Source organism: Bufo bufo, chromosome 2, assembly GCF_905171765.1.
Source record: "Bufo bufo chromosome 2, aBufBuf1.1, whole genome shotgun sequence".
NCBI lineage: Eukaryota > Metazoa > Chordata > Amphibia > Anura > Bufonidae > Bufo > Bufo bufo.
In genome coordinates, this window is record NC_053390.1 from 717,625,577 (window position 1) to 717,652,929 (window position 27,353).

A 27,353-nucleotide genomic window follows, 5' to 3' on the forward strand; every position below is an offset into this window, starting at 1 on the left:
CACCGGCCTGGTGCATTACGCATCATGCATGCGTAGATGTGGTGCGGAAAGGAACCACGGAACGGAAGCACTACGGAGTGCTTTATTGGGGTTCCGTTTCGTGCTTCCATTCCGCAAAAAGATAGAACTTGTCCTATCTTTTGGCGGAACGGACGGATCGCGGATCCCATTCAAGTGAATAGGGTCGAATACGGCTGGCCCACAGTCAAGTGAATAGGGTCGCCATCCGCATGCGGCCGCCTCACGCAATTTGTGAGCCGCAGCACGGGCACGGCCGGCACACGTTCGTGTGAAAGAGGCCCAGATCTTGTTTCTTAAATCTTCCGTTTTTTTCACACGCGTGAAAAACGCATCAAAACTCATCGCACCTGCGCGGAAAAAACAAACACTGAATGCAAATGCAGACAGAACTGACTGAACTTGCTTGCGAAATGGTGCGAGTTTCATGGAACGCACCCTGACACAATCCGTATGGTTCGTGTGAAAGGGGCCTAAGAGCCGCAATATGTCGAGGATGTATCGATAAAGCTAGCCATTTAAAGGGCTTTCCCATATTAATATTTGTGGCATTTCCATAGGATACGCCTCAAATTGCAGACAGCTGTGGGTCCCACCTCTAGGGGCAGATGCAGAATTTGGGGAGATATCATCTGCCTCTTACAGTGCAGTACAACTGCAGCAGCCCCGTCCCATGTATATGTTCCTGTTTCACACACTAGTTTTGTTTTTTAAACGCAGAATTTTTAGCATTTTTTTTTTTATTTTTGATAAATATTTTATCATGTAGAGAAAGTTAATACAAGGCACTTACTAATGTATTGTGATTGTCCATATTACCTCCTTTGCTGGCTGGATTCATTTTTCCATCACATTAAACACTACTCGTTTCCATGGTTATGACCACCCTGCAATCCATCAGTGGTGGTTGTGCTTGAACACTATAGGAACAAGTGCTGACCTCTCTGGTGACCGAAACCGCAGGAGCTCACATAGGCTGGAGCTTCTTTCTATAGTGTGGAAGCACGGCCACCGCTGATGGATTGCAGGGTGGTCCGTAACCATGGATACGAGCAGTGTATAATGTGATAGAAAAATGAATCCAGACAGCAAAGGAGGCAATATGGACAATCACAATTTATTAGTAAGTGGTTTGTAATAACTTCTTCGACATGATAAATGCTATTTGCTGAAGTGAGACAACCACTTTAACCCTTTAATGACCCGTGACGTAGCTGTATGTCATGGGTCCGATCCCTAAACATGGCGCCTTAACCGTGGGGTTTCTGCTATTTTAAATAGCAGAGACCCGCGGCACATGTATGCGATCAGCCATAAGGCTGATTGCATACATCTTACCTTTCAGATGCCGTGGTCAAATGCGACTACGGCATCTGCGCAGAACGGAACCGGAAGTCGCGCGCTTTTAGTCCGATAACAGCATTCCCCGGCTGATATTGGGGGACCTGTTACCTTGCGCTAATTGACCGAAGCCTCAAGCAGGCCACTAGGTGGCAGCCTTGTATTGGTATAGTGCAAATGAAGTCTTCAATGATGGCTCTTTATCCATCACTGAATACTATGGGCAATCGAATGATTGCCAGTTATTGTCACTCAAGGTGACTTAAAAAAAAGTTTTTAAAAATCCAAAAAAATATTTTTTAAGTTCAAATCACCCCCCTTTCCTTAAAATAAAAATACTTAACCAATAAAAAAAATAAACATCATGTGCGAAAATGCCCATACTATTAAAATATAACAATATTAATAGTATACGGCAAATGGCGTAGCGGGAAAAAAATAAAAACAGCCAATTTGCTATTTTTTGTCACTTAACCAACTAACCAATAATTTTTTTTTTAAAAGTGATCAAAAAGTTGCACACACTTAAAATTGGTATCACTGAAAAGAACAGATCGTCCCACAAAAAATGCCGGCTTCCTCACTGCCCCTGCGCCGAATACTGAAAGGGACGGCGTGGAAATGAGGTGGGTGAACGGAGCGCGTTGCAGGCTCATTTGCATATAATAAAAGTTAAAATTACATGTAAACGGGGGCATAGTTAAATAAAAGAAATGCAGAGTTGAATTCAGGTGACATTTTCACATCTATAATGTCAGCCTGTTTAATAGAGAAAATTGGGGTGACAGAAACCCTTTAATAACACCATGTGCCTCACAGTAACAGTAAGTACATTGTGTACCTCACATTAACCTCATATCGTCCATTATGTGAGGAGGTACTTGATGGTGTTACTATAAGGCCCCTTTCACACGGGTGAGTATTCCGCGCGGATGCGATGCGTGAGTTGAACGCATTGCACCCGCACTGATTACCGACCCATTCATTTCTATGGGGCTGTTTACATGAGCGTTGATTTTCACGCATCACTTGTGCGTTTTGCATGAAAATTGCAGCATGCTCTATATTCTGCGTTTTTCACGCAACGCAGGCCCCATAGAAGTGAATGGGGTTGCGTGAAAATCGCAAGCATCCGCAAGCAAGTGCGGATGCGGTGCGATTTTCACGCACGGTTGCTAGGAGACGATCGGGATGGAGACCCGATCATTATTATTTCCCTTATAACATGGTTATAAGGGAAAATAATAGCATTCTAAATACAGAATGCATAGTAAAACAGCGCTGGAGGGGTTAAAAAAATAAAAATAAATTTTAACTCACCTTAGTCCACTTGATCGCGATGCCGGCATCTCCTTCTGTCTCCTTTGTTGAACAGGACCTGTGGTGAGCATTAATTACAGAAACAGGACCTTTGATGTCACTCCGGTCATCACATGGTACGTCACATGATCTTTTACCATGGTGATGGATCATGTGATGACCGGAGTGACGTCACCAAAGGTCCTTTACCTGTAATTAATGCTCATCACAGGTCCTGTTCAGTAAAGGAGACAGAAGGAGATGCCGGGCCGCGATCAAGTGGACTAAGGTGAGTTAAATTATTATTATTATTTTTTTAACCCCTCCAGCGCTGATTTACTATGCATTCTGTATTCAGAATGCTATTATTTTCCCTTATAACCATGTTATAAGGGGAAATAATACAATCTACAGAACACCGATCCTAAGCCTGAACTTCTGTGAAGAAGTTCGGGTTTGGGTACCAAACATGCGCGATTTTTCTCACGCGCGTGCAAAACGCTTTACAATGTTTTGCACTCGCGCGGAAAAATTGCGGGTGTTCCAGTAACGCACCTGCACATTTTCCTGCAACGCCCGTGTGAAAGAGGCCTTAGGGCTCATTCACATGAACGTTTTTTGCATTCCGTATACGGGACATTTTTTGAGTTCCGTATACGGAACCATTCATTTCCATATGCATTCCGTTTCCGTATTTCCGTTCCGTTTAAAGATAGAACATGTCCTATTATTGCCCGCAAATCACGTTCCGTGGCTCCATTCTAGTCAATGGGTTCGCAAAAAAAACGTCACACATACAGAAATGCATCTGTATGTCTTCCGTATCCGTTCCGTTTTTGCAGAACCATCTATTGAAAATTTGATGCCCAGCCCAATTTTTTCTATGTAATTACTGTATACTGTATATGCCATACGGAAAAACGGAACGGAAAAACGAAACAGAAACAAAACGGAACAACGGCTTCGTGAAAAACGGACTGCAAAACACTGAAAAAGCCATACGGTCGTGTCAAAGAAGCCTTAATGTGAGACACATGGTTTTATCAATTTAGACCTCCCCACATTATTAGTAAGTGAACCCATCAAGTAACAGAAAAAGAAGGAAAAGTATGAAGGCAAGAAGATCCTCCTCTCCTTTGTATCCTCTCCTGTTTCTGCTTCTAAAAGCTGCACCAAAAACTACCAGGAAAATTGCAAGAGTAATTCCAGTCTCAGGCATAAGTCAGATTGTCCTACATGGGGTAAAAAAGTTCCTTCTGTACCCTAAATGGTGGTCAGGATGAACATGACCATGTATGTTTTTTTTACTTTTCACCTCCTTGTAGATCAACAAAGAATTTTTCTTTATTAGTTTTGGCGGCACAGAATTTACTATTACATCTAATGGAGACTCAGACGTCTCACAGAACATTCCTCGGAAATACATTAAGACAGTGGCACATGCAGTTGTAGGATTAGTACATACAATCGCTTCCTACTTTGCACTAAATTACTCATCTAGAATTAGTGTAAAGTTACTGTCCGGTATTCGGATCACACTTGAACACTGGCTGCTTTCTTCTGTTACTAAAGCCAAGGTCACCCATGCGTTAGGGCACAGATATCTTTCCCAAGCCGTTAGTATGGGAGATGTGGGTTTAGCTATACTGGCAAGATACTAGGAAATAGAGTAGTTACAACCTATGGCTCACGTTATCCCATAGATTCAGCAGAACAAGTTGCCTTTATGGACCATACTATTCTTCACTACAGAGAGGGGTGTGCTGTCCATGTTGGTCTGCGGACACAAGTTTTAACAAAGATATTTTATCATCTCATATTTAAATTTATATCTCAAGCTGAAAAATTCGAAATAAAATAGGCCTAACGGAAAACTATTTTCTAAAGCTACATTCACACATGGCAGATTGATTGCAGACATTTCTGTGGCTGGAGATCAGTTCTATTCATCTGAATGGCAGTGTCTTCGGTGGCATGCGAATGGACTTCTTCAAGCTTCACTCAGAAATTTCTCAATAGCAAAAGTCACTGCAAAATACGCAAGTGAAGAAAAATGCCAATAAAAAAAATTATGTGTGAAAGTACCATAAGTTTGTTTTCACTCAGGTTTTTTGTTGCATTTTTTTCAGCATTTTTTGCTGGGAAAACACCAGCTCCAGATATTAGCTGAAGGTCTATGGGGAAATATGAAACACATGACACACGTGTTTTTTTTTGCTACTAGCGTTTTTGTTCATTAGGTGATGTTTTTTTTTCCAGACGTTTTTACATCTCTTTTACTATAGGGAAAAAGACAGAAAAAAATGCAGTTCACAAAAAAAAAGGCTCTAAAAAAGGCCACGAAAACTGCAAAAACAGAGGTGCACTTTTTAGAAAAAAATAAATAAAATAAGTTCCAGATATTTTATTTTTGCGTCAAAATGGCGTTCTATTCAAATGGAAGCATGCTCTGCGTGTGGCATATTCCCCCTCATTTTCCAGCGTTTTGTCCCACAGACGGCCAGTTTTTTGGTCATGCTTGTAAAAAATTCAAGTGGCCATATGTGTTGCATTTTTATGGCGTTTTGCTTTATGCTTTTTTTTTCCTTTTCTGTTTTCATAGTGTTCTACAGAGCTAGACTACAAACTATTCATGGCTTGCAAAAAATGTCTATGCTCAAACACACTATGGCCTTTTTCACACGGGCGTCATGTTTTTTGCCCAGATAAGATGCGGGTGCGATGCAGGTGCGTTGCGGGAAAATGCACGATTTTTCCACGCGAGTGAAAAACATTGTAATGCATTTTGCATGCGCGTGAGAAAAATCGGCATGTTTGGTAGCCAAACCCGAACTTCTTCACATAAGTTCGGGTTTGGGTTAGGTGCTGGGTAGATTGTATTATTTTCCACATATTTTTCACATGGTCCATCACATGATCTTTTACCATGGTGATGGATCATGTGATGGACCATGTGATGAGTGCAGTGACGTCATCACAGGTCCTTTACCCAGGTCCTGAAGAAAAGAAGACAAAAAGAGAAGGCCGGGCTGCGCAATCAAGTGGATTAAGGTTCAATATTTTTTTTTATCCCCTCCAGCCCTATTGTACTATGCATTCTGTATTAAGACGAACGGGACTCATGTGACAGACCATGTGATGAGCGTAGGTGACGTCATCAAAGGTCCTATTCCTCACAGAAGAAGACAGAAGAGATGCCGGGCTGCGCGAACAAGTGGATTAAGGCGAGTAAATTATTTTTTAACCCCTCCAGCCCTTTTGTACTATGCATTCTGTATTCAGAATGCTATTATTTTCCCTTTATAACCATGTTATAAGGGAAAATAATACAATCTACACAACCTTAAACCCAAACCTGAACTTCTGTGAGAAGTTTGGGTCTGGGTACCACATTCATTTTTCTATCACGCGCGTGCAAAACGCAACGCATTCGGACCTTATCCGGACACCCGTGTGAAAGAGGCCTTATTTGGTCCACAATCGAGCCACAGTATTTCGGCTTGGATGCGGACCCATTCACTTCAATGGGGCCGCAAAAGATGCGGACAGCACTCAGTGTGCTTTCCGCATCCGTTGCTCCGTTCCATGGTCCCGCAAAAAAAATATAAACTGTCTTAGTCTGTCCGTTTTGTGGACAAAATAGGCAGTTATATAACGGCTGTCCGCGCCGTTCCGCAAATTGCGGAACGCACATGGACGCCATCCGTGTTTTGCGGATACGCAATTTGCAGACCGCAAAACACACAACGGTAGTGTGCATGAGGCCTTTGGCTAATAAAGTCACAAAAGTAAAATGCCTAAGGCTACTTTCACATTAGCGGAAGCCTTCTCCGGCAGGGGAACAGCCTGACGGATCTGTGCTGCCGCTAGTGCACTCAGCAGCACGGATCTGGCAGGCTGTTCACCTGCCGGAACAGCCTGCCGCTAGTGTAAAAGTAGCCTAGGACAGGCCATGAAAAGTCAGGCATGTTTTGCTTTCTTTTTGTCTTGCAGTGTGTGGCAGCACCCTAAGGGCATGTTCACACAGTTTTTTCAGCACAGATTCTGGTGCGGATTCCGAAAAATGCTTTCAAATCATCTCCACTGATTTCAATGGATAAACAGCATGTTCATTTCTGCTTATATCCATACCTCCCATTGAAATGGGCAGGATCAAAAACGCGTCAAAAACCTTATTGGAATAAAAATCTCTGCTAAAAAAAAAATTGCAGGATCCTGATCTTTACGAATCCGCGTCAGTTTTTTTCAGCACAGAAAAAAACCTATGTGAATTTAGCCTTAAAAATGTTTACTCCTTTTTCCAGACTTATATATTTCAGCAACTTTGTTACTGGCCGGCCATTACCTTGATCTTGGCTCACAACTGGTGACTTCTTCCCCCAATATACAGCGTGAAAAGGCAGCACTAATTAATGTCATGCTAATTTCACAACAGTACCCTGAACTGAACTAAGATTACTTCCATTTTTAGTAATCTAAGCTCAGTCCGAACGTTAGGGCCACACATAGATGTGAAACCAATTATTTGGCTACCCAGGGCCTAGTTGTGTACGGACTAATAGGGGACACCTGCATGGGGGGCAATGACTTCTCCACTCAGTTTACATCCAGGTTATTAGGTGTAATTCAGCAATCAGTGCACAATTGGGCAGGGACGTGTTCTAATCCAGATGATGTGTTTGGATGTATCTTCAGGAGATTATCACCACCACAGTCTAGGTAAACAGGAATTCTGACACCATACTGCCACCCGTCACTGCACACCGCAGATTAGTGAATGTCTGTGAATCACAAGGCACTAATACAATAATGATGAGTTAGATCTATACAGGTCAACACACTGGACAGTTCACATTACCAGGGCTCGCTCACATGGGCAATGATCGGGAACAAACCACTCCCTCCTGATCGCTGCCCGCTCGTTCAGCTGCATTTAAATGCAGCAATCATATCCTCTCTATGAGGAGTAATGATCGCTACTTTGTGCCCATACAGAGCCATTGTTTGTAGCCCACTTAGACAGGATCAGCTGACTATGAAGGTCTCCTGAAGGTAAGATGAGGTAGGAAAGTTTTCCATCTGCTGATCCAGGCACCTCCGCTGATCAGCAGTGCTCCTGTCTGCCTGCTCATCACCAGCATTGCAGTGGAATCATGGCTCCTTCAGCCTATTCATGGTACAGAGTGCTGCGTTCTTATCAAACAACTGACTGACCGGTGGGGGTGCTGGGAGTCAGACCCTCGCCAATCTGATATTGATGACCTATCCTGAAGATAGGTCATCAATACTTGTGTGTCCGCACCACTGTTGTGCGATTGTTTGTTATTGTCCTTATTGGGCTATTATTTTAATTGTACGTTAAAAGGTAAGTTTAATTAAGGTCACCACCCATTTTTGTTCTATTTAATTGCTTAATATTGAGTACCCATTTGTTAGTAACCACAATTGTCCATATTTCCTATGGTTGTGCGATTCGCACGCTCCATCAAATGCATTATTATTGAGCTATTCTCCAAAAGTTGGTGCAAGCCTTAAATGAGACTTCACGAGAAACATTTCAGTCAGCATAATGGGCCTCTGTTGGTCCCATTTTTTTCTATGTAATTACGGTATACCCCTACATGCCATACGGAAAACGGAACCGAACGGAAACACTACTGAAACAAAAAACGGAAAAACTGATCCGTTCAAAACAGCCCGCAAAACACTGAAAAAGCCATTCGGTCGTGTGAACAAGCCCTTTACACTACCTGTCAATCAAAATACAGAGGGCCAGCTGCAAAGACAGCAGAGCCTCTAGGGTAATGGCAACGCCCTCGTTGCTCCTAGAGACTCATTTGCATAATTAAAACAACTCAGCAATGCAGGACGATGGGACCAACACAGATGTCTTCAGCTGCCGAGCGCACCTGTAACAGGTCAGCCCAGTGCATAGGTACAGATCTGCTGACGGACGCTTTGAAAATGATTCCATTTATTTGCACTAAGCAAATAACTTCACTTTTGGTTGTGACGGGTTTGGAGTTTGGCTTCTTCCATTCGAGCTTATGAAGCTATTCTCAATGTTTCTACAGGGGGAATATTCTCAGCGCACTGTTGTACAGAGGAACGGAGCAGAAGGTGCCATACACCCTCAGCCGGTGGTTCAAACAATGTAGCATGGATGATTTTTCGGACAGGGGGCTCTCCTTGCCTGCACACAGCAATGGAGTGTAAAGACTAAGACTACATGCACACGACGCTATGTGTTTTGCAGTCCGCAAAATTGCGATCCGAAAATAAAAATCGTATGGCATCGTTTTTTGGGCGGATCCATTGTAATAATGTCTATCCATGTCCGCAAACTAGAAAAAAATAGGACATGCACTATTTTTTTTGCAGGGCAACGGAACGGACATACTGATGCGGACAGCACACGGTGTGCTGTCCGCATTTTTTGCGGACCCATTGAAATGAATGGGTCCGCATCCTAGCCACAAAAAAACGGGAACGGAACGGAAAACAAAACCACGGTCGTGTGCATGAGGCCTAAGGCCTCTTTCACACGACCATATGGCTTTTTCAGTGTTTTGCGGTCCGTTTTTCAGTTTTTTGTTTCCATTGTGTTTCTGTTCTGTTTTTCCGTATGGCATATACAGTATACAGTAATTACATAGAAAAAATTGGGCTGGGCATAACATTTTCAATAGATGGTTCCGCAAAAACTGTATGGATACAGAAGACACACGGATGCATTTCCGTATGTGTTCGTTTTGCAGGCAATATAGGACATGTTCTTCTTTCAACGGAACGGAAAAACTGGAAATACGGAAACGGAATGCATACGAAGTACATTCCGTTTTTTTTTGCGGAACCATTGAAATGAATGGTTCCGTGTACGGACCGTATACGGAGAAACAAAAAACGGCCGTAAACGGGAAAAAAAAACATCTTGTGAAAGAGGCCTAAGGCCTAGTTCACACGACGTATGGCTTTTATAATTTTTTCGCGGATCTATTGTTCTGTTTTTGAGTTCCGTTTTTCCTTCTTTCCTTTGAGTTCCGTGTTTCTGTTTTCCTTTCGTTTTTCCGTATGGCATATACAGTATACAGTAATTACATAGAAAAATTGGACTGGGCATAACATTTTCAATAGATGGTTCAGCAAAAACAGAACGGATACAGAAGACATACGGATGCATTTCCGTATGTGTTCCGTTTTTTTTGCGACCCATTGACTTGAATGGAGCCACGGAACGTGATTTGCAGGCAATAATAGGACATGTTCTATCTTCAACGCACGGAAAAACGGAAATACGGAAACGGAATGCATACGGAGTAAATTCGTTTTTAATGCAGAACCATTGAAATGAATGGTTCTGTATACGTATCGTATACGGAACACACAAAAAACGGCCTGTACACTCGCAAAAAAAAACGATCGTGTGAACTAGGCCTAAACAAGATGCAATATGGGGAGATGACCAGACGACGTGAATGCATCAAGTAGTGATATCTATTATAAAACGAATGTGAAAGAACAACTTATATTTTCTTTTTCATTTTTTTTTTTTTAAAGGGTTTTAAGAAAAAAAAGCGCATCCCGCCGGCCCTTTATATTTTAATGATCTTGTGAATTGTGACACTTGCGGTGAAGCTTTGTGTTCGCACGGGTCTGTCAGCCCCTCCTGTTCGGGGTCATTCGCAAATAAAAGTCTTTGCAACAATTTGCACCGTGGATTGCTACAAAAGAGTCCAAAAGACTGCTGGGGGCTATGAGCGCTGTGACAGTGGGGAGCGGGGGGCTGTCTGTCCCGCAGCTCAATATACAAGCTGGAAACAATGTGCCCGGCCGGCTGGTGGCACTTCTATTCAGCAGGTCGCTTGCCGTAGGTGCATCCCAAAGAACAAGAAGCGCATAGCGAAGGCGCAGAAAACAAATTAATGGTAATGTCAGGCTGCCGCTGAAAGCATCGCCATTACAGGATAATTCAATTAGCGTCTCCTCGAATATTCAGTACCTGAGATTACACATCTGCCAGAGATGTAGCTGAAAGGTCACCTGGAAGCCATCACTGCGGAGCCCAGAACGTTTTTTTTTTTTGGGGGGGGGGCAGTTGCAGCTTGAGGCCGCAATATACAATATGTATCGGCGCCCCCAACCTGCCATTTATGATAATGATTATGGGCCCCCTTACTATATACTCTGCATCCCTCATTGCTGTGTCTCTATACATAGCATGTACTTCTATGTAATACCGCCATATGCATTACTGTAAAACCCTGCCGCCATGTCTACTGTACAGTTCTTAGATTGGCGAGAAGCCATGGGTAATTCATGCTTTCCTGTCGGCAGCAATCGATGTCAACAATGTGGAAAAGCAGCCTATGCGCAGATTTCGCGAAGAAAAAACTTAGCATAAGGCCGCATGCACACGACGTGGTGTGTTTTGCGGTCCGCAGATCCGCAGAACACGGGTGGCGTCCGTGCGCGTTCCGTAATTTGTGGAACAGCACGGACAGCCTTCAATCCAAATGCCTATTCTTGTCCGCAAAGCGCAGACAAGAATAGGACATGTTATTTTTTTTAGCGGGCCCGCGGAACGGAGCCACGGGTGCGGACAGCACTCCGTGTGCTGTCCGCATCTTTTGCGGCCCCATTGAAGTGAATGCCGCCGTGTGCATGAGGCCTAATACAGCACCAGCAAAGTGTGCGAGATTACAACCTCATGTACACTGTGCTGATTTTCTCTGTGCTAGAATGGACCTGCCGTGCGCATTTCTAAATCCACAGCTTGGCAATTATGTTTGTGCTTTTAGCTGCGGATTTTACCCTTTTCCATTGAAGAGCGAGATCTGCGGCAAATCTGCATTAAAAAACGCTGTTAGAAATTGCAGATTTTGGTGTGGATATGTTGCATAAACGCACATAAATCCGCACAGATATTCGTGTGTTCACCCGCACTCGTGTGCTGCGGACCACAAATGCACAACCACCGACCATGAGGCAGCCACATGTGGATCGCGGACCTTGCAGTGCGGAGGCACGGACAGAAGACTCACGGAAGCACTCTGTAGTGCTTCCGTGGGCTTCAGATCCGCACCTCCCGGATTGCAGGGCCGCACACGGCCGGTGCCCGTGTATAGCAGACCCACTGTGAGCGGGCCGCAATACGGCCATGGCTGGGCGACGGCTGTGTGCACGAGGATAGTACTGTTCTATTAGGGGCCAGCTGTTCCTTTCCGCAAAATACGGAATGCACACGGATGTTATCCGTATTTTTTGTGGACCGCAAAATACATACGGTCGTGTGCATGAGGCCTAATCTGCGGCTTTTCTGTAACAAAATCAGCCAGGTGTGAACGCACTCTTTGGTGCATTTTTTTCCTGCTGCAGAAAATCCATTCAGATTTTGAAATCTGCAGCACGTCAATTGTTTGAGCACTTTTTTTGTGCGGATTTAACCCTTTTCAATGGAAGGGTGAAATCTGCGGCAAAACCACATTAAATCAGCAACAAATTGGACATGTTCTCATTTTTTGCAGTCTGCAAATTGCAGATCCGCAAAACACGGATGCCGGCAGTGTGCGTTCCACATTTCGTGGAACGGAAGGTCTGACCCTCAATAGACCAGTCCTATCCTTGTCTGTGATACCGACTAGAATAAGACATGTTCTATATTTTTTTTGTAGGGCGGTGGAACGGAGGTCCAGATGCGGACAACACAGATAGTGCTCGTTCACACGACCGTATGGCTTTTTCAGTGTTTTGCGGGCCGTTTTTTAACTGATCCGTTTTTCTGGTTTTTGTTTCAGTAGTGTTTCCGGTTCCGTTCCGTTTTTTCTTTCTATTTTTCCGTATGGCATATACAGTATACAATAATTACATAGAAAAAATTGGGCTGGGCATAACATTTCCAAGAGATGGTTCCCCAAAAATGGAACGGATACGGAAGACATATGGAGTACATTCCGTATGTGTTCAGTTTTTTTTTTTGCGGACCCATTGACTTGAATGGAGCCACAGAACGCGATTTGCAGGCAACAATAGGACATGTTCTATGTCTGAATGGAACGGAAATACGGAAACGGAATGCACACGCAGACACTTCCGTTTTCTTTGCTGACCCATTGAAATGAATGGTTCAGTATAAGGAGCGCACACTGAACTAAACGCAGTATACTGAACGCAAAAAACCCTTCGTGTGCATGAGCCCATAATCTGTTGGTGTAATACAGCCTTTAGGCCCCTCGCAGACGAGCGTATGTTTTTACCACTGAAGAAATAAAGAAATCGTTTTGTATGGGAAGCTGGATTTCTCCTCTTTTTTCACATTGTTACGGCCAGGTCCGCGCCCTGATCCGTGACTCCCATCAAGCGAACACAGATGAGCGCTGCAGTTTCCTACTTTTGGACATGTTCAGTGAAAAATGCACGATTTCACAAGCAAAGTCAGTCAGTTTTGTATGCGATCGCGTTCAGTTGTTCCGTTTTTATCGCATGGGTGCAATGCAATTTAATGCGTTTTGCACGCGCGTGATAAAAAACGGAAGGTTTACAAACAACATCTCTTAGTAACCGTCCGTGAAAAACGCATTGCATCCGCACTTGCTTGCGGATGTGATGCGATATTCACACAGCCGCATTCACTTCTATGGGGCCAGCGTTGCGTGAAAAAACGCAGAATATAGAGCATGCGCCGATTTTCACCCAAAGCACAAGTGATGCGTGAAAAACAACGCTCGTGTACACAGCCCGATTAAAATGAGTGGGTCCGGACTACGTGCGGGTGCAATGCGTTCGCATCACGCATTGCACCCGCGCGGAAAACTTACTCATCTGCAAGGGGCCTTAGGCTTGAAATGCCAACAAGTGGCTCAACCAAGAGATTATTGGACTTTATCTCAACATGATGGCAGATTTGTAGCTAATGTGACGTTATCCTGATACAGATTAATGTCGCTGAGATGACAGCAGGAGCAGAGGTGAGAAGTGAGAGCTGCAGAAGGTCAGCATTACCATAAGTCCACCTAGTCCATACAGTAGGTGTCAGCTTCTATCCGTCCTACCACACCACTTCTGGAGCCAGACTAGACCCATGTGTATTGAGACAGTAATTGGCACTAGGTTTACAGAGCACAAAAGGGTGCTGATGGGAGGGTGCTGATTAGATTTCCATATGTAATGAGGGTATTACCACTAGCTACTGATCTGGAGGGATTTCTAACAAACAGTGTAAGGCTCCATTCACACGTCCGTGGTGTGTTGCCGACCCGCAACACCCCCGCCCGGCACCCCTATAGAAATGCCTATTCTTGTCCGCAACCTGCGGACAAGAACAGGACATGTTCTATCTTTTGCGGAGCTGCGGACCCGAAGATCGGGGCCGCGCTCCGCAAATGCTAATGCGGACAGCACACTGTGTGCTGTCCGCATCCATTCCAACCCCATAGAAAATGAATGGGTCCGCACCCGTTCCGCAAAATTGCGGAACGGATGCGGACCCATTTGCGGACGTGTGAATGGAGCCTAAGGCCTCCTGTGTGCGCCCCGTGGCCCGCAAATTGCGGGCCACAATGCACGAAGACCAAGCGTGGGGCAGCCGCAGCGGATCGCGGACCCATTCACTTTAATGGGTCCACGATCCGCCCGCTCCGCAAAAAGATAGGACATTTTCTATCTTTTCGCGGAACGGAAGTACGGGACGACCTTGAATGGGGACGACCTTGAATGGGTCCGCATCCGTGATGCGGAATGCCCACGGAACAGCGCCCGTGTATTGCGGGTCCGCATATGCAGTCCGCAGCACGGGACACCTACGGTCGTGTGCACTAGGCCTAAGGCCTCATGCACACAAACGTATTTTGTTTCCATGTCCGTTCCGTTTTTTTTGCGGATAGGATGAGGACCCATTCATTTCAATCGGTCATCAAAAAATGCGGACAGCATCCGTAGTTCCATAGCCCTCGCAAAAAAAAAAAATATATAACATGTCCTATTCTTGTTCACTACAATGGATCCGCAAAACAAAAAAACAAAAAGGATGGAATACAGATGTCATCCGTTGTTTTTTTTGCGGATCCGCAATTTGCGGACTGTAAAACACATACGGTCGTGTGCATGTAGCCTAAAATTGCTTGTAGATAAACACCTAGTGCTGTCACCAGAGCTCCTCTGTAAATAGGAGGTAGATTGCTGTAGGTGGGCAGGTGGGGGGCTGACACGACAAGTTGTTGTTGAGGCCGGATTCACACACAGCGTGGTGCAGCTTTGGCTTACAGCGACTGGAGGTGTACGGCACCTGCAGCCTTCAATTCCATAAGTTAGATGTTTCTTGAATCCAAAGCAGCCTGCTCAATGGAAGCCTTTCTCAAGTGCAGACTAGCCATAGACCCTGCTGAGAAGATTCTGAGTAGGGGGATGCATTAATTAAGGCTGGGAGCATCAAGTACTTGTGTACCTGGCCGGTGTCTGTGTGTATAGCCATCTTCAGGATGGCGATAAAGTTGAATACTGCAGCGGGACACAGTAACAGAAGGTTCCCTGCCCGGCTGTTTCCTAGGCCTCGGGCTACTAGGCAAAACAATGCCATCATTGTGACTTTCTGCTCTGAGTCATAGGTGGAGCAATGATGTCATCGTGACTGCATGCATGGGGAATAAGGTGTCTCAGATGGCAGCACGCAACGGTATTAAAGGGAGCATTAGTGGGGACTATAGAGGCATTACTAAGGACACATATTGGGGCACTACTGGGGGCATTTTAATACAGGGGGCACTATAAGGACTCGCGGCCATTGAAGAGAACATCAGGCACAGTATAGATGGTGGCAGCAGGATGACACTGTTTGAGCACCAGAAGGGGGAGTTTGTGTTGAGAAGGTGGAAGGATGATTAAAACGTGAGGAATCTAAGATGTCTGTGTGACAAACTCTGCAGAGACAAGATGTGTCTGAAAGAAGTCATCATGGTGGTCTGGCCCGAATGGAGAAGATGAAGCAAGAGAACATAAAAATAGAAGTGGGACTAATGGACTAAGGAGCACATTTATTAAGACCGCCGTTTTAAATGCCGTTTTAGACGCTGGTCTTAAGAAGCCCTATACCTGGCGGTGGATCCGCCAAAGTTATGAAGACGCGCTGGCCTCTACATAACTTCGGCGTATCTACCGCCGCTTCTAAATGTAAGACAGCTTCCTCACACACGACCGTTGTGTGTTTTGCGGTCTGCAAAACACGGATGGTGTCCGTATGTGTTCCGCAATTTGCGGAACGGCACGGACAGCCATTGATATAACTGACTATTCTTGTCCGCAAGACGGACAAGAATAGGACAGGTTATATTTTTTTTGCGGACCACGGAACGGAGCAACGGAGTGCTTTCCGCATCTTTTAAGGCCCCATTGAAGCGAATGGGTCTGCACCCAAGCCGCAAAAAAACTGTGGCTCGGATGCGGACCAAAACAACGGTCGTGTGCATGAGGCCTAAATAAAAAGTAGAAAATGGTAAATGAGACAAGCCTGCTGGCCCATCCCTGCCCGCATCATGTCCATTTTTAGAAATGGCGTGACCGTTGAGAATTTAGGTGTATTTCTGTTTAATAAATGACCCCCTAAGTACTCACAGGCCTATGAGAGATATTATGTATCCACAAACCACAAGTGAACGCTACATACTGTAAAGTGGTAAGGTGCAGTGCTCCTAAAATTCATTTTACAATGCAAGCCAATGACATACGAGCGCCATTTCTATATATCGTATGGCAATGTTATGTGGGGAGCTCAACCTGCGGGTCTCCAGCTGTTGCAAAACTACAACTCCCAGCATTCCCTAATGTAGTTTTACAACAGCTGGAGGGCCACAGGTTGAGCATCCCTGGTCTAGAGAATAGCCCTGCTTAGAGGGAGTACAGGAGGAGGACAATATAGCGTGCCACAGTGTTTTATCAGTTAGATTTGTACTGATTCCAACAGAAAAAACTTCTGTCTGTAGAAAACCATTAGACCTCATGCACATGGGTCCGCAATATGCTATGTGCTTACCGCATTACGGATACGGACCCGTTCAGTTGAATGGGTCCGCAATCCGGAGATGCGTGGAACCCCACGGAAGCACTACGGAGTGCTTATTTTTCAAGTTGAATGGGTCTGCATCCGTCTGCGGCAGCCGCACAGATAGTGCTCGTGCATCGGGGACCGCAAATTGCGTTCCCCAATGCACAGAACGGCCGAACAACGGCCGTGTGCAGGAGCCTTCACAGTAATAACGTTACTGCCCCCAATGGAGTATACTTGGCAGATATCCGTAGACTTCCGCTGCCCTTCTTGGAAATAGAAGAATTATTTAGAGGGTGCCACATGATCTGACCAGGGATTCTACTATGGCTTCCCTTTCAGGTGCAAAATGTCATCCCGGCTATCTTATTACAAAGACGCGTGTAATACAGAGCCGTGACCCCTGAGAACTGATAAATAATACCATGTTAGTATAGCACGAGGACTACCCCGGGACCGTCACTGTACTGGAGGACATGGCTGCACACTACAGATAAACCCCCAGGTGTAATACACTGCTCAAAAAAATGGGAACACAAAAATAACACATCCTAGATCTGAATTAATTAAATATTCTTCTGAAATACTTTGTTCTTTACATAGTTGAATGTGCTGACAACAAAATCACACAAAAATAAAAAAATGGAAATCAAATTTTTTACCCATGGAGGTCTGGATTTGGAGTCACACTCAAAATTAAAGTGGAAAAACACACTACAGGCTGATCCAACTTTGATGTAATGTCCTTAAAACAAGTCAAAATGAGGCTCAGTAGTTGTGTGGCCTCCACGTGCCTGTATGACCTCCCTACAACGCCTGTGCATGCTCCTGATGAGGTGGCGGACGGTCTCCTGAGGGATCTCCTCCCAGACCTGGACTAAAGCATCTGCCAACTCCTGGACAGTCTGTTGGTGCATAGAGCGAGACATGATGTCCCAGATGTGCTCAATTGGATTCAGGTCTGGGGAACGGGCGGGCCAATCCATAGCATCAATGCCTTCGTCTTGCAGGAACTGCTGACACACTCCAGCCACATGAGGTCTAGCATTGTCTTGCATTAGGAGGAACCCAGGGCCAACCGCACCAGCATATGGTCTCACAAGGGGTCTGAGGATCTCATCTCGGTACCTAATGGCAGTCAGGCTACCTCTGGCGAGCACATGGAGGGCTGTGCAGCCCTCCAAAGAAATGCCACCCCACACCATTACTGACCCAATGCCAAACCGGTCATGCTGGAGGATGTTGCAGGCAGCAAAAAAAAAAAAAAAAAAAAAAAAAAAAAAAAAAAAAAAAAAATCCCCGCTTAGCAAACTTCTCCACACGGCGTCTCCAGACTCTGTCACGTCTGTCACATGTGCTCAGTGTGAACCTGCTTTCATCTGTGAAGAGCACAGGGCGCCAGTGGCGAATTTGCCAATCTTGGTGTTCTCTGGCAAATGCCAAACGTCCTGCACGGTGTTGGGCTGTAAGCACAACCCCCACCTGTGGACGTCGGGCCCTCATATCACCCTCATGGAGTCTGTTTATGACCGTTTGAGCAGACACATGCACATTTGTGGCCTGCTGGAGGTCATTTTGCAGGGCTCTGGCAGTGTTCCTCCTCCTTGCACAAAGGCGGAGGTAGCGGTCCTGCTGCTGGGTTGTTGCCCTCCTACGGCCTCCCCACGTCTCCTGATGTACTGGCCTGTCTCCTGGTAGCGCCTCCATGCTCTGGACACTACGCTGACAGACACAGCAAACCTTCTTGCCACAGCTCGCATTGATGTGCCATCCTGGATAAGCTGCACTACCTGAGCCACTTGTGTGGGTTGTAGACTCCGTCTCATGCTACCACTAGAGTGAAAGCACCGCCAGCATTCAAAAGTGACCAAAACATCAGCCAGGAAGCATAGGAACTGAGAAGTGGTCTGTGGTCACCACCTGCAGAACCACTCCTTTATTGGGGGTGTCTTGCTAATTGCCTATAATTTCCACCTGTTGTCTATCCCATTTGCACAACAGCATGTGAAATTGATTGTCACTCAGTGTTGCTTCCTAAGTGGACAGTTTGATTTCACAGAAGTGTGATTGACTTGGAGTTACATTGTGTTGTTTAAGTGTTTCTTTATTTTTTGAGCAGTGTATATAACTCCCATCATCCCTGGCAGCAGAAATCACGGCTGGGTCACATATCACAGGGTCAGCAATGACTGGGTTTAGACGCTGACATCATCTGAATTCTGATCCGTTTGTTCTGCTGGATGTCATGGGGTCACATGGAGATATTTCTATGGTCTGGCATCCCTCCGCTAAGGACTGAAAAAGACACATTTCTACACAGAGCTCACCATATAAGGGCTCATTCAGACGGCCGTATGCTATCCGCAAAAATGCGGATCCGTTTTTTTGCGGATTAGATGCTGACCCATTCACTTCTATGGGGCCCTTTTCTATTCCACAGTTCCGCAAAAAAATGAAACATGTCCTATACTTGTCCGTGAAAATCAGGACATGGCCCCATTGAAGTCTATAGGTCCGCAAAAATACTGAATGCTATCCGTTTTTTTGCAGATCCGTTTTTTGCGGATCCGCAAAAAAACGGATAGCATTCAGTATTTTTGCGGACAGCATACGGCCGTCTGAATGAGCCCTAATGCTGAACAATCTGCAGCAGCCGAGCGGATGGGATCTGCAGTACGTCAATTTATGTTGGAGATATCTGCTGCGGACATCACCTTTTGTAACACAGAGGGTGAAATCTGCAGCAATCTGGCAGCCTATGGGTAACCTAGACATGTTGCGGATTACGCACAGTTTTTCTGCGCTGAAAAACTACAGCGTTATACAGTACAATTTTCAAATCCGCAGCATGTCAATTATTTTTGCAGTTTTAGCGGGCGTTCACACAACCATATCCGTTTTGCAGTATGACCGTACAAACCTTGCGCATTCCACATTTTGCAGATCACCACGTCCCGCCCTTCGTTGGAAATGCCTATTCTTGTCCACAAAACAGACAAGAATAGGACACATTCTATTTTTTTGCAGGGTTGTGGTACAGACATACGGGGTGCTGTGCTGTCTGCATCTTTTGCAGCCTTTTACATGCACACGAACATTGTTTGTTTTCGTGTCCGTTCCGTATTTTTTGCGGATAGGATGCGGACCCATTAATTTCAATGGGTCCGCAAAAAATGCGGTCAGCACACCGTGTGCTATCTGCATCCGTATGTCCATTCCGTAGCCCCGCAAAAAAAAAATACAACATGTCCTATTCTTGTCTGTTTTGCAGACAAGGACAGGCATTATTACAATGGATCCGCAAAAAAAACAGATGACATACAGATCGCAAAACACATACGGTCGTGTGCATGTAGCCTTATCAAAATGAATGGATCCACATCCGATCCGCAAAAAATGTGGATCAGATGAGAACCAAAATTACGGTCATGTGAATGCACCCTTAGCTGCGGATTTCTCTCTTTTCAAATGAGGGGTGACATCTGCAGCAAAAGCGCATCTAATCTGCAACAAAAACTGCAATTACAAATTGTGGGTTTTCGTGCGGTTTGGGTGCAGAAACGCACAGAGATCCTCCCACACCCGAGTGCAGGTACTCTACATGGGACAATTTTAGCAAGGGAATCCACTTCATTTAGTTCCGATTTTTCTGCTGCAGAATACGGGCAGATCTACTGCTGATTTTACATACAATCAAACACCAGTGGGGGGGGGTGGTGTGAAAAAAAAACTGGAGTAACATCTTAGGGTCCATTCACACGTCCGCAATTTCATTCCGCATTTTGCGGAACGGAGTTGCGGACCCATTCATTTCTATAGGGCAGCACAATGTGCTGCCCGGATCCGGAAGTGCGTATTCGCAATTCCGAAAAAAAATAGAACATGTCCTATTCTTGTCTGCAATTACGGACAAGAATAGGCATTTTCTATTAAGTGCCGGCGATGTCCGTGTTTTGCGGATCCAAGGATCCGTGGATCCGCAAAACACACACGGACGAGTGAATGGACCCTTATGCTTCATTCACATGTCAGTGTTCGGTCAGTGAATTCAGTCAGTGATTTTGAGCCTAAACCAGATGCGGCACTAAATACAGAACAGGAGCAGATCTTTCCCTTATACCTTATGTCTGTGGAGGCTCCAATCCTGGTTTTGGCTCACAATCACTGATGGAAATCACTGACCAAACACTGGCATTTGCATGAGGCTTTAGACAAAAGTGTTAGGTTTAGGCCTCACGCACACAACTCTTGTGTGTTTTGAGGACAGTAAGGGTACATGCACACGTTCAGGATTCATGAGCGGAGAATCCGCACTGAAATCCGCAGGTGTTCGCAGGCAAATCTGTGCGGTCAATCCGCATTAATTGGTGCGGATTTGCATACGGATTTGCGTGCGGATTTGGTGCGGATTTTCCGCATGCGGATTTCACTAAGTGAATGAAGAAAATCCGGTCAGGAAAAAAAAAATTAATTGACATGTCGCGGATTTTAAAATCCGCACCGCAGGTCAAAATCCGCATCGTGTGCATTGAGAATTTCAAATTCTCATAGAATACAATGGACATGACCTACGGTGCGGATTTTCCGCACGCAAATCCGCGCGGAAAATCCGCACGCAATCCTGATCGTGTGCAGGGGGCCTTATTGTCACTAGGTTTACAGAGCACAAAAGGGTGCTGATGGGAGGGTGTTGATTAGATTTCCATATGTAATGAGGGTATTACCACTAGCTACTGATCTGGAGGGATTTCTAACAAACAGTGTAAGGCCTCATGCACACGACCGTTGTGTGTTTTGCGGTCCACAAATCGCGGATCCGCAAAAAACAGATGGCGTCGGCAATTTGCGGAACGGCACGGACAGCCATTAATAAAACTGCCTTTTCTTATCCACAAAACGCGGACAAGAATAGGACAGGTTATATTTTTTTTGCAGACCACAGAACGGAGCATCGGATGCGGACAGCACATGGAGTGCTGTCCGCATCTTTTGCGGACTCATTGAAGTGAATGGGTCCGCATCCAAGCCGCAAAAACTGCGGCTCGGATGCGGACCAAAACAATGGTCGTGTGCATGAGGCCTTAAAGATGTGCGAATGTGGGGTAAATTACTGCAAAGCAGGCTCAAGAAACACTGGGGCATATATACTAATCCTCTAGATGGTGTCTAGACACGCTGTCAAGACATGCACCAAAATATTAAATTACAGGGGCTGATAAATGTGGTGCAGGGACAGACGCTTCTGTGTAGCTTTATACCAACAACTGGTTGGCTTACTTTAAGACAGAATTTTATGCCAAAATTGGTACAAAAAGGTAAACCTTAGGCCACACCCCTTCCCCATAAAGCCACATCCTTTCCTTTGGAGACACACACCTTTTATAAGACTATGCGCAGAAACTTCCTTGAAAGCTACCTGCACCAAACTGCGCCATTTTCCGTATAATTTATGCCAAAATCTAGGTAAACTCACTTTAGAAAATGTGGACCAGCGATTTTAAATATTCCCCATCTCTGCTTGCTGTCAGGCAATGGGGGCATTCCTGTGTACATCCTGCTAACAAGGAATTGAAATACACTGTATATTAGAAAGCTGTATACACTTTCATAGTACTGTGACTAAAAGGTACAGCATGGTGGGTATGCAGAAAAACTGCATCATGGTTAGGCTCCAACATGCAAAGAAAGCCTCTTGCACATGAAAGTGCCGTGTTTTGCGGTCCTCAATTTGCGGAACGGAACAGACAGCCCATCATAGAAATGCCTATTCTTGTCCCCAAAACGGACAAGAACAGGACATGATCTATCATTTTTGCGACGCCACGGAGTGCAGTCCGCATCTTTTGTGGCCCCATTAAAGTGAATGGGTCCGCACCCGAGCCGCCAAAAATGCGGCTCGGATGCGGAACCAAACCACAGTCGTGTGCGATTTCCCAAGCAAGTCCATTCAGTTTTGTTTGCGAACGTGTTCAGTTGTTCAGTTTTTATCGTGCGGGAGCTATGCGCATTGATGCGTTTTTCACGCGTGTGATAAAAAACTGAATGTTTCCAAACAACATCTCTTAGCAACCATCCGTGAAAAACACATCGCATCCGCACTTGCTTGTGGATGCGATGCGATTTTCACGCAGCCGCCATCACTTCTATGGGGCCAGCGTTGCGTGAAAATAGCAGAATAGCAGCAAGTGATGCGTGAAAACTAACGCCCATGTACACAGACCCATGGAAATTAATGGTTCCGGATACCGTGCGGGCGCAATGCGTTCAGAATACTCGAGAGTAATATTTTTGAAGTTGTGACTGGTGGAGGTCAGGTTCCGGAGACCCCCTCACATTTTGACAGTAGACGAGTAGCTCTCCCACATGCTCCAGTTGGCCTCCATAGCAGCACAGCATTGTGTGCAGAGTGTACAGGGGGCCATTATACATGGAGCACTAAACATTGTTTCCCCTGACCCCAATAAAACTGTAGTGCACATACCATATTGTTGTAGGCAATGTGAAACTCAGAAAAGCAAGAGGTGCCAATGACATCTTCTGACATGTGCAAGCCAGTGGGCACCAACCAGTCACATTACTGCTTTCACTATTAAAGGCCATCTGTCAGCAGATTTGTACCTATGACACCGACTGACCTGTTACATGTGCGCTCGGCAGCCGAAGACATCTGTGTTGGTCCCATGTTCATATGTGTCCTCATTGCTGAGAAAAATGAAGCTTTCATATATGCAAATGAGCCTCTAGGAGCAACAGGGGCGTTGTCATTACACCTAGAGGCTCAGCTCTCTCTGCAACTTCCGGCCCTTCTGCACTTTGATTGACAGGGCCAGGTGTGATGACTTTTAGGCCTCTTTCACACGGGCGTGATTTCCACGCGGGTGCAAGGCGTGAGGTGAACGCATTGTACCTGCACTGAATCCGGACCCATTCACTTCTATGGGGCTGTGCACATGAGCGGTGATTTATACGCATCACTTGTGCGTTGCGTGAAAATCGCAGCATGTTCTATATTCTGCGTTTTTCACGCAACGCAGGCCCCATAGAAACGAATGTGGCTGCGTGAAAATCGCAAGCAAGTGCGATTGCGGTGGGATTTTCACGCACGGTTGGTAGGAGACGATCGGGATGGGAACCCGATATTTATTATTTTCCCTTATAACATGGTTATAAGGGAAAATAATAGCATTCTGAATACAGAATGCATAGTACAGAAGGGCTGGAGGGGTTAAAAAAATAATAATAATAATTTAACTCACCTTAATCCACTTGTTCACGCAGCCGGCATCTCTTCTGTCTTCTTCTTGAGGAATAGGACCTTTGATGACGTCACTACGCTCATCACATGGTCTGTCACATGATCTTTTACCATAGTGATGGATCATGTGACGGACTATGTGATGAGCGCAGTGACGTCATCAAAGGTCCTTTTCCTCACAGATGAAGACAGAAGAGATGCCGGCTGCGCGAACAAGTGGATTAAGGTGAGTTAAATATTTTTTTATTTTTTTTATTAACCCCTCCAGCCCTATTGTACTATGCATTCTGTATTCAGAATGCTATTATTTTCCCTTATAATCATGTTATAAGGGGAAATAATACAATCTACACAACCTTAAACCCAAACCTGAACTTCTGTGAAGAAGTTCGGGTCTGGGTACCACATTCAGTTTTTTATCACGCGCGTGCAAAACCAGGGCTGTGGAGTCGGTAGATAAATGCTCCGACTCCAACTACGACTCCTCTGTATTTAATATGCGAATGTATTTTATACATTCCTTGAAGGAAAGAAAGGCAACATACCGTACATGTCATTACCACAGAACTACTGGCTAGGAAGCTGCTGCCTTCTCCTTTGTGTGCTGATCTTCTGCTGAAGATAGGGCCGTGGGAGGATCCAGGAAGGGGCATTTATTGTAAAACCTCATTTCCCTAGTAGAATCCCATAGTTATGTTTAAAGTTTAAGCTAACAATCTGAGTTTACAAGTTTTTATAGCCTTAGGCCTCATGCACACGACCGTATTTTGTTTCCGTGTCTGTTCCATTTATTTGCGGATAGGATGCGGACCCATTCATTTCAATGGGTCCGCAAAAAACGCAGACAGCACACCGTGTGCTGTCCGCATCAGTATGTCTGTTCCGTGTGATGTCCTATTTTTTTGTAGTTTGCGGACAAGGATAGGCATTATTAAAATGGATCCGCAAAAGAAACGGATCCGCAAAAAAAAACGGATGCCATACGGAACGTCATCCAATTTTTTTTTGCGGATATGCAATTTGCAGACCGCAAAACTCATACGGTGGTGTGCATGAGGCTTTTTTCAAATGGTTTACAGCTTCAGTCTTGAGCTATTGACTATCCATTCCCTTCAGTTATACAAGTGTCTCTAGTCCTGCAAAAAACATATTTACTTGATCAGTTATCAGTGAGAGGCTAGGTAACAGCGGAACACAACACAATGGAAAGTATAAGTATTGCCGCTCCTTAACTGTGCGTTGCGTGTATATAGTGAAGCATATGAAAAGCAGGCTTCTTTATGGTCACTTAACGTGTTCGTTTTGCGGTAACGTGACGCACTGCATGCATTGGCCTTTATTCTTACAGTAGAGAAGTACCGTATTTTTCGCAAAAGTGGGGGAAAAATAGCAGTGCGTCTTATGGGACGAATGCTGTGACCGTCCGGTGAATAGGCCGAGAGGGAGGAGGGGCTGGGGGCCGGCATCTGTTTCTGTAATGGCAGCGGGGCCCGGTGCAGTCACTGTATTCTACTACACCGGGCCCCGCTCACTGTAGTATACGGTAATCATATCTAACTTGTGGGTATTGTTAAAGTATTCCAATCATCTTAAATCTAGCGCTGTACTACTTACTACTAACTTCTTGGCAGTCAGGAGGCCGGGTGGGCGCTCGTAGCGTAGCTCACTACGTCACGCGCCTGCTCCGCCCACTTTATATATGAATCAGGCACCGGGCCCCGCTGCCATTACAAAAACAGATGCCGGCCCCCATTCACTACACAGGGACACTGTTATGGGGGATCTGTGGATGACACATAAGATAAGATGCTATATATGTGTCATCCACAGATGCCCCCATAACAGTGCAATCCACAGATGCCCCCACAATGATCCCCCATAACAGTGCCATCCACATATGCCCCCATAACAGTGCCATCTACATATGCCCCCAAAACAGTGCCATCTACATATGCCCCCATAACAGTGCCATCCACAGATGCCCCCATAACAGTGCCATCCACAGATGCCCCCATAACAGTGACATCCACAGATCCCTCAAAATAGTGTCATCCACAGACCACCATTAGTTCAAAACCCACCAAAAGCACACCTTTTGGTTCAAATTTTTTTTTTTCTTATTTTCCTCCTCAAAAACCTAGGTGCGTCTTATGGGCAGGTGCGTCTTATAGGGTGAAAAATACGGTAATTAATTATAACTTTTTGTGAATTGGGACATTTAAACTTGCTTTTTTAATTTTTTTATTCCAATTTAAATCTAGTAGGAGTCGGTTCATATTTTGCCGACTCCGACTCCAGGTACCCAAAATTGCCTCCGACTCTGTCTCCTCGACTCCACAGCTCTGCGCAAAACACATTTCACCCGCGCGATAAAAACTGAACAACGGAACGCAATCGCAGTCAAAACTGACTGCAATTGGGTACCTACTCACGCGGGTTTGCCGCAACGCATCTGGACCTTATCCGGACACGCTCGTGTGAAAGAGGCCTTACACTTCCTGGCCCTGTCAATCAAAGTGCAGGGGGGCAGCAGTTGCAGAGAGAGCTGAGCCTCTAGGAGTAATGACAACGCCCCTGTTGCTCCTAGCGGCTCATTTGCATATATTACAGCTTCATATTTCTCAGCAATGAGGACACATATGAACATGGGACCAACACAGATATCTTCAGCTGCCGAGCGCACATGTAACAGGTCAGCCAGTGTCATAGGGACAAATTTGCTGACAGATGGCCTTGCTGTGGGCAATACTGACAATTTTTTTCTACAATTTTTGATGACTATCATGGGTCCTGGTATGGCAGAACCTGGAACCATGATAAGACGCTGGACATCTGGTAGCCACATGCGCGATGTCACAGGCCACATCTTGTCCACTGTGCGGAGAATAAAGCACTAAATTATTATATAGAAATTATAATGTTGGCCCATGACATGGAATACAGTTCTTCAGGGAACTATTGGTACAGCTAGAGCCAGCATTACACAATGTCCTGAAGATACCAGGAAGCTGTGGCACCACTCAGCCGCCATGTCACAGCCTGTACCATATGCCACATTAGAGTGTATGGGGTTAATAGAGAGGGTCCCCTACAATGTAAACTGTGTAGCGCTTCATCCGCTCTGCCGCATCTCTGCCACATCTGCCACATCGCCGCTGAGAAAACGCTCAGTGTGTAATGGTTATCCTCACATCACCTCACACAAAATGGACCTCAAGCATCAAAACTGCCTTAAAGTTTTCCCCTCATTTATAGCAACCTAAATCCACCTTCCATTTTTTTTCAGAAAATGGTTGTTACTGGCAGCAAAGCCCCTCTGTCCTAAGGTTCATTGGGGGAGACGTGGAGCCGTGATCCATGGCAAGCAAACAGGGTGCTGCTTTCACTTTCCAAAGGCAGAGGTAAAAT

The 27,353-nt window shown here is 45.3% G+C and overlaps 1 protein-coding gene across 3 annotated transcripts in view; it reads right to left on the reverse strand.

Moving 5' to 3' along the window:
- Positions 1 to 27,353, reverse strand: part of MICU3 (mitochondrial calcium uptake family member 3) — a 193,284-nt gene that overhangs the window by 160,866 nt on the left and 5,065 nt on the right. The window lies entirely within an intron of this gene.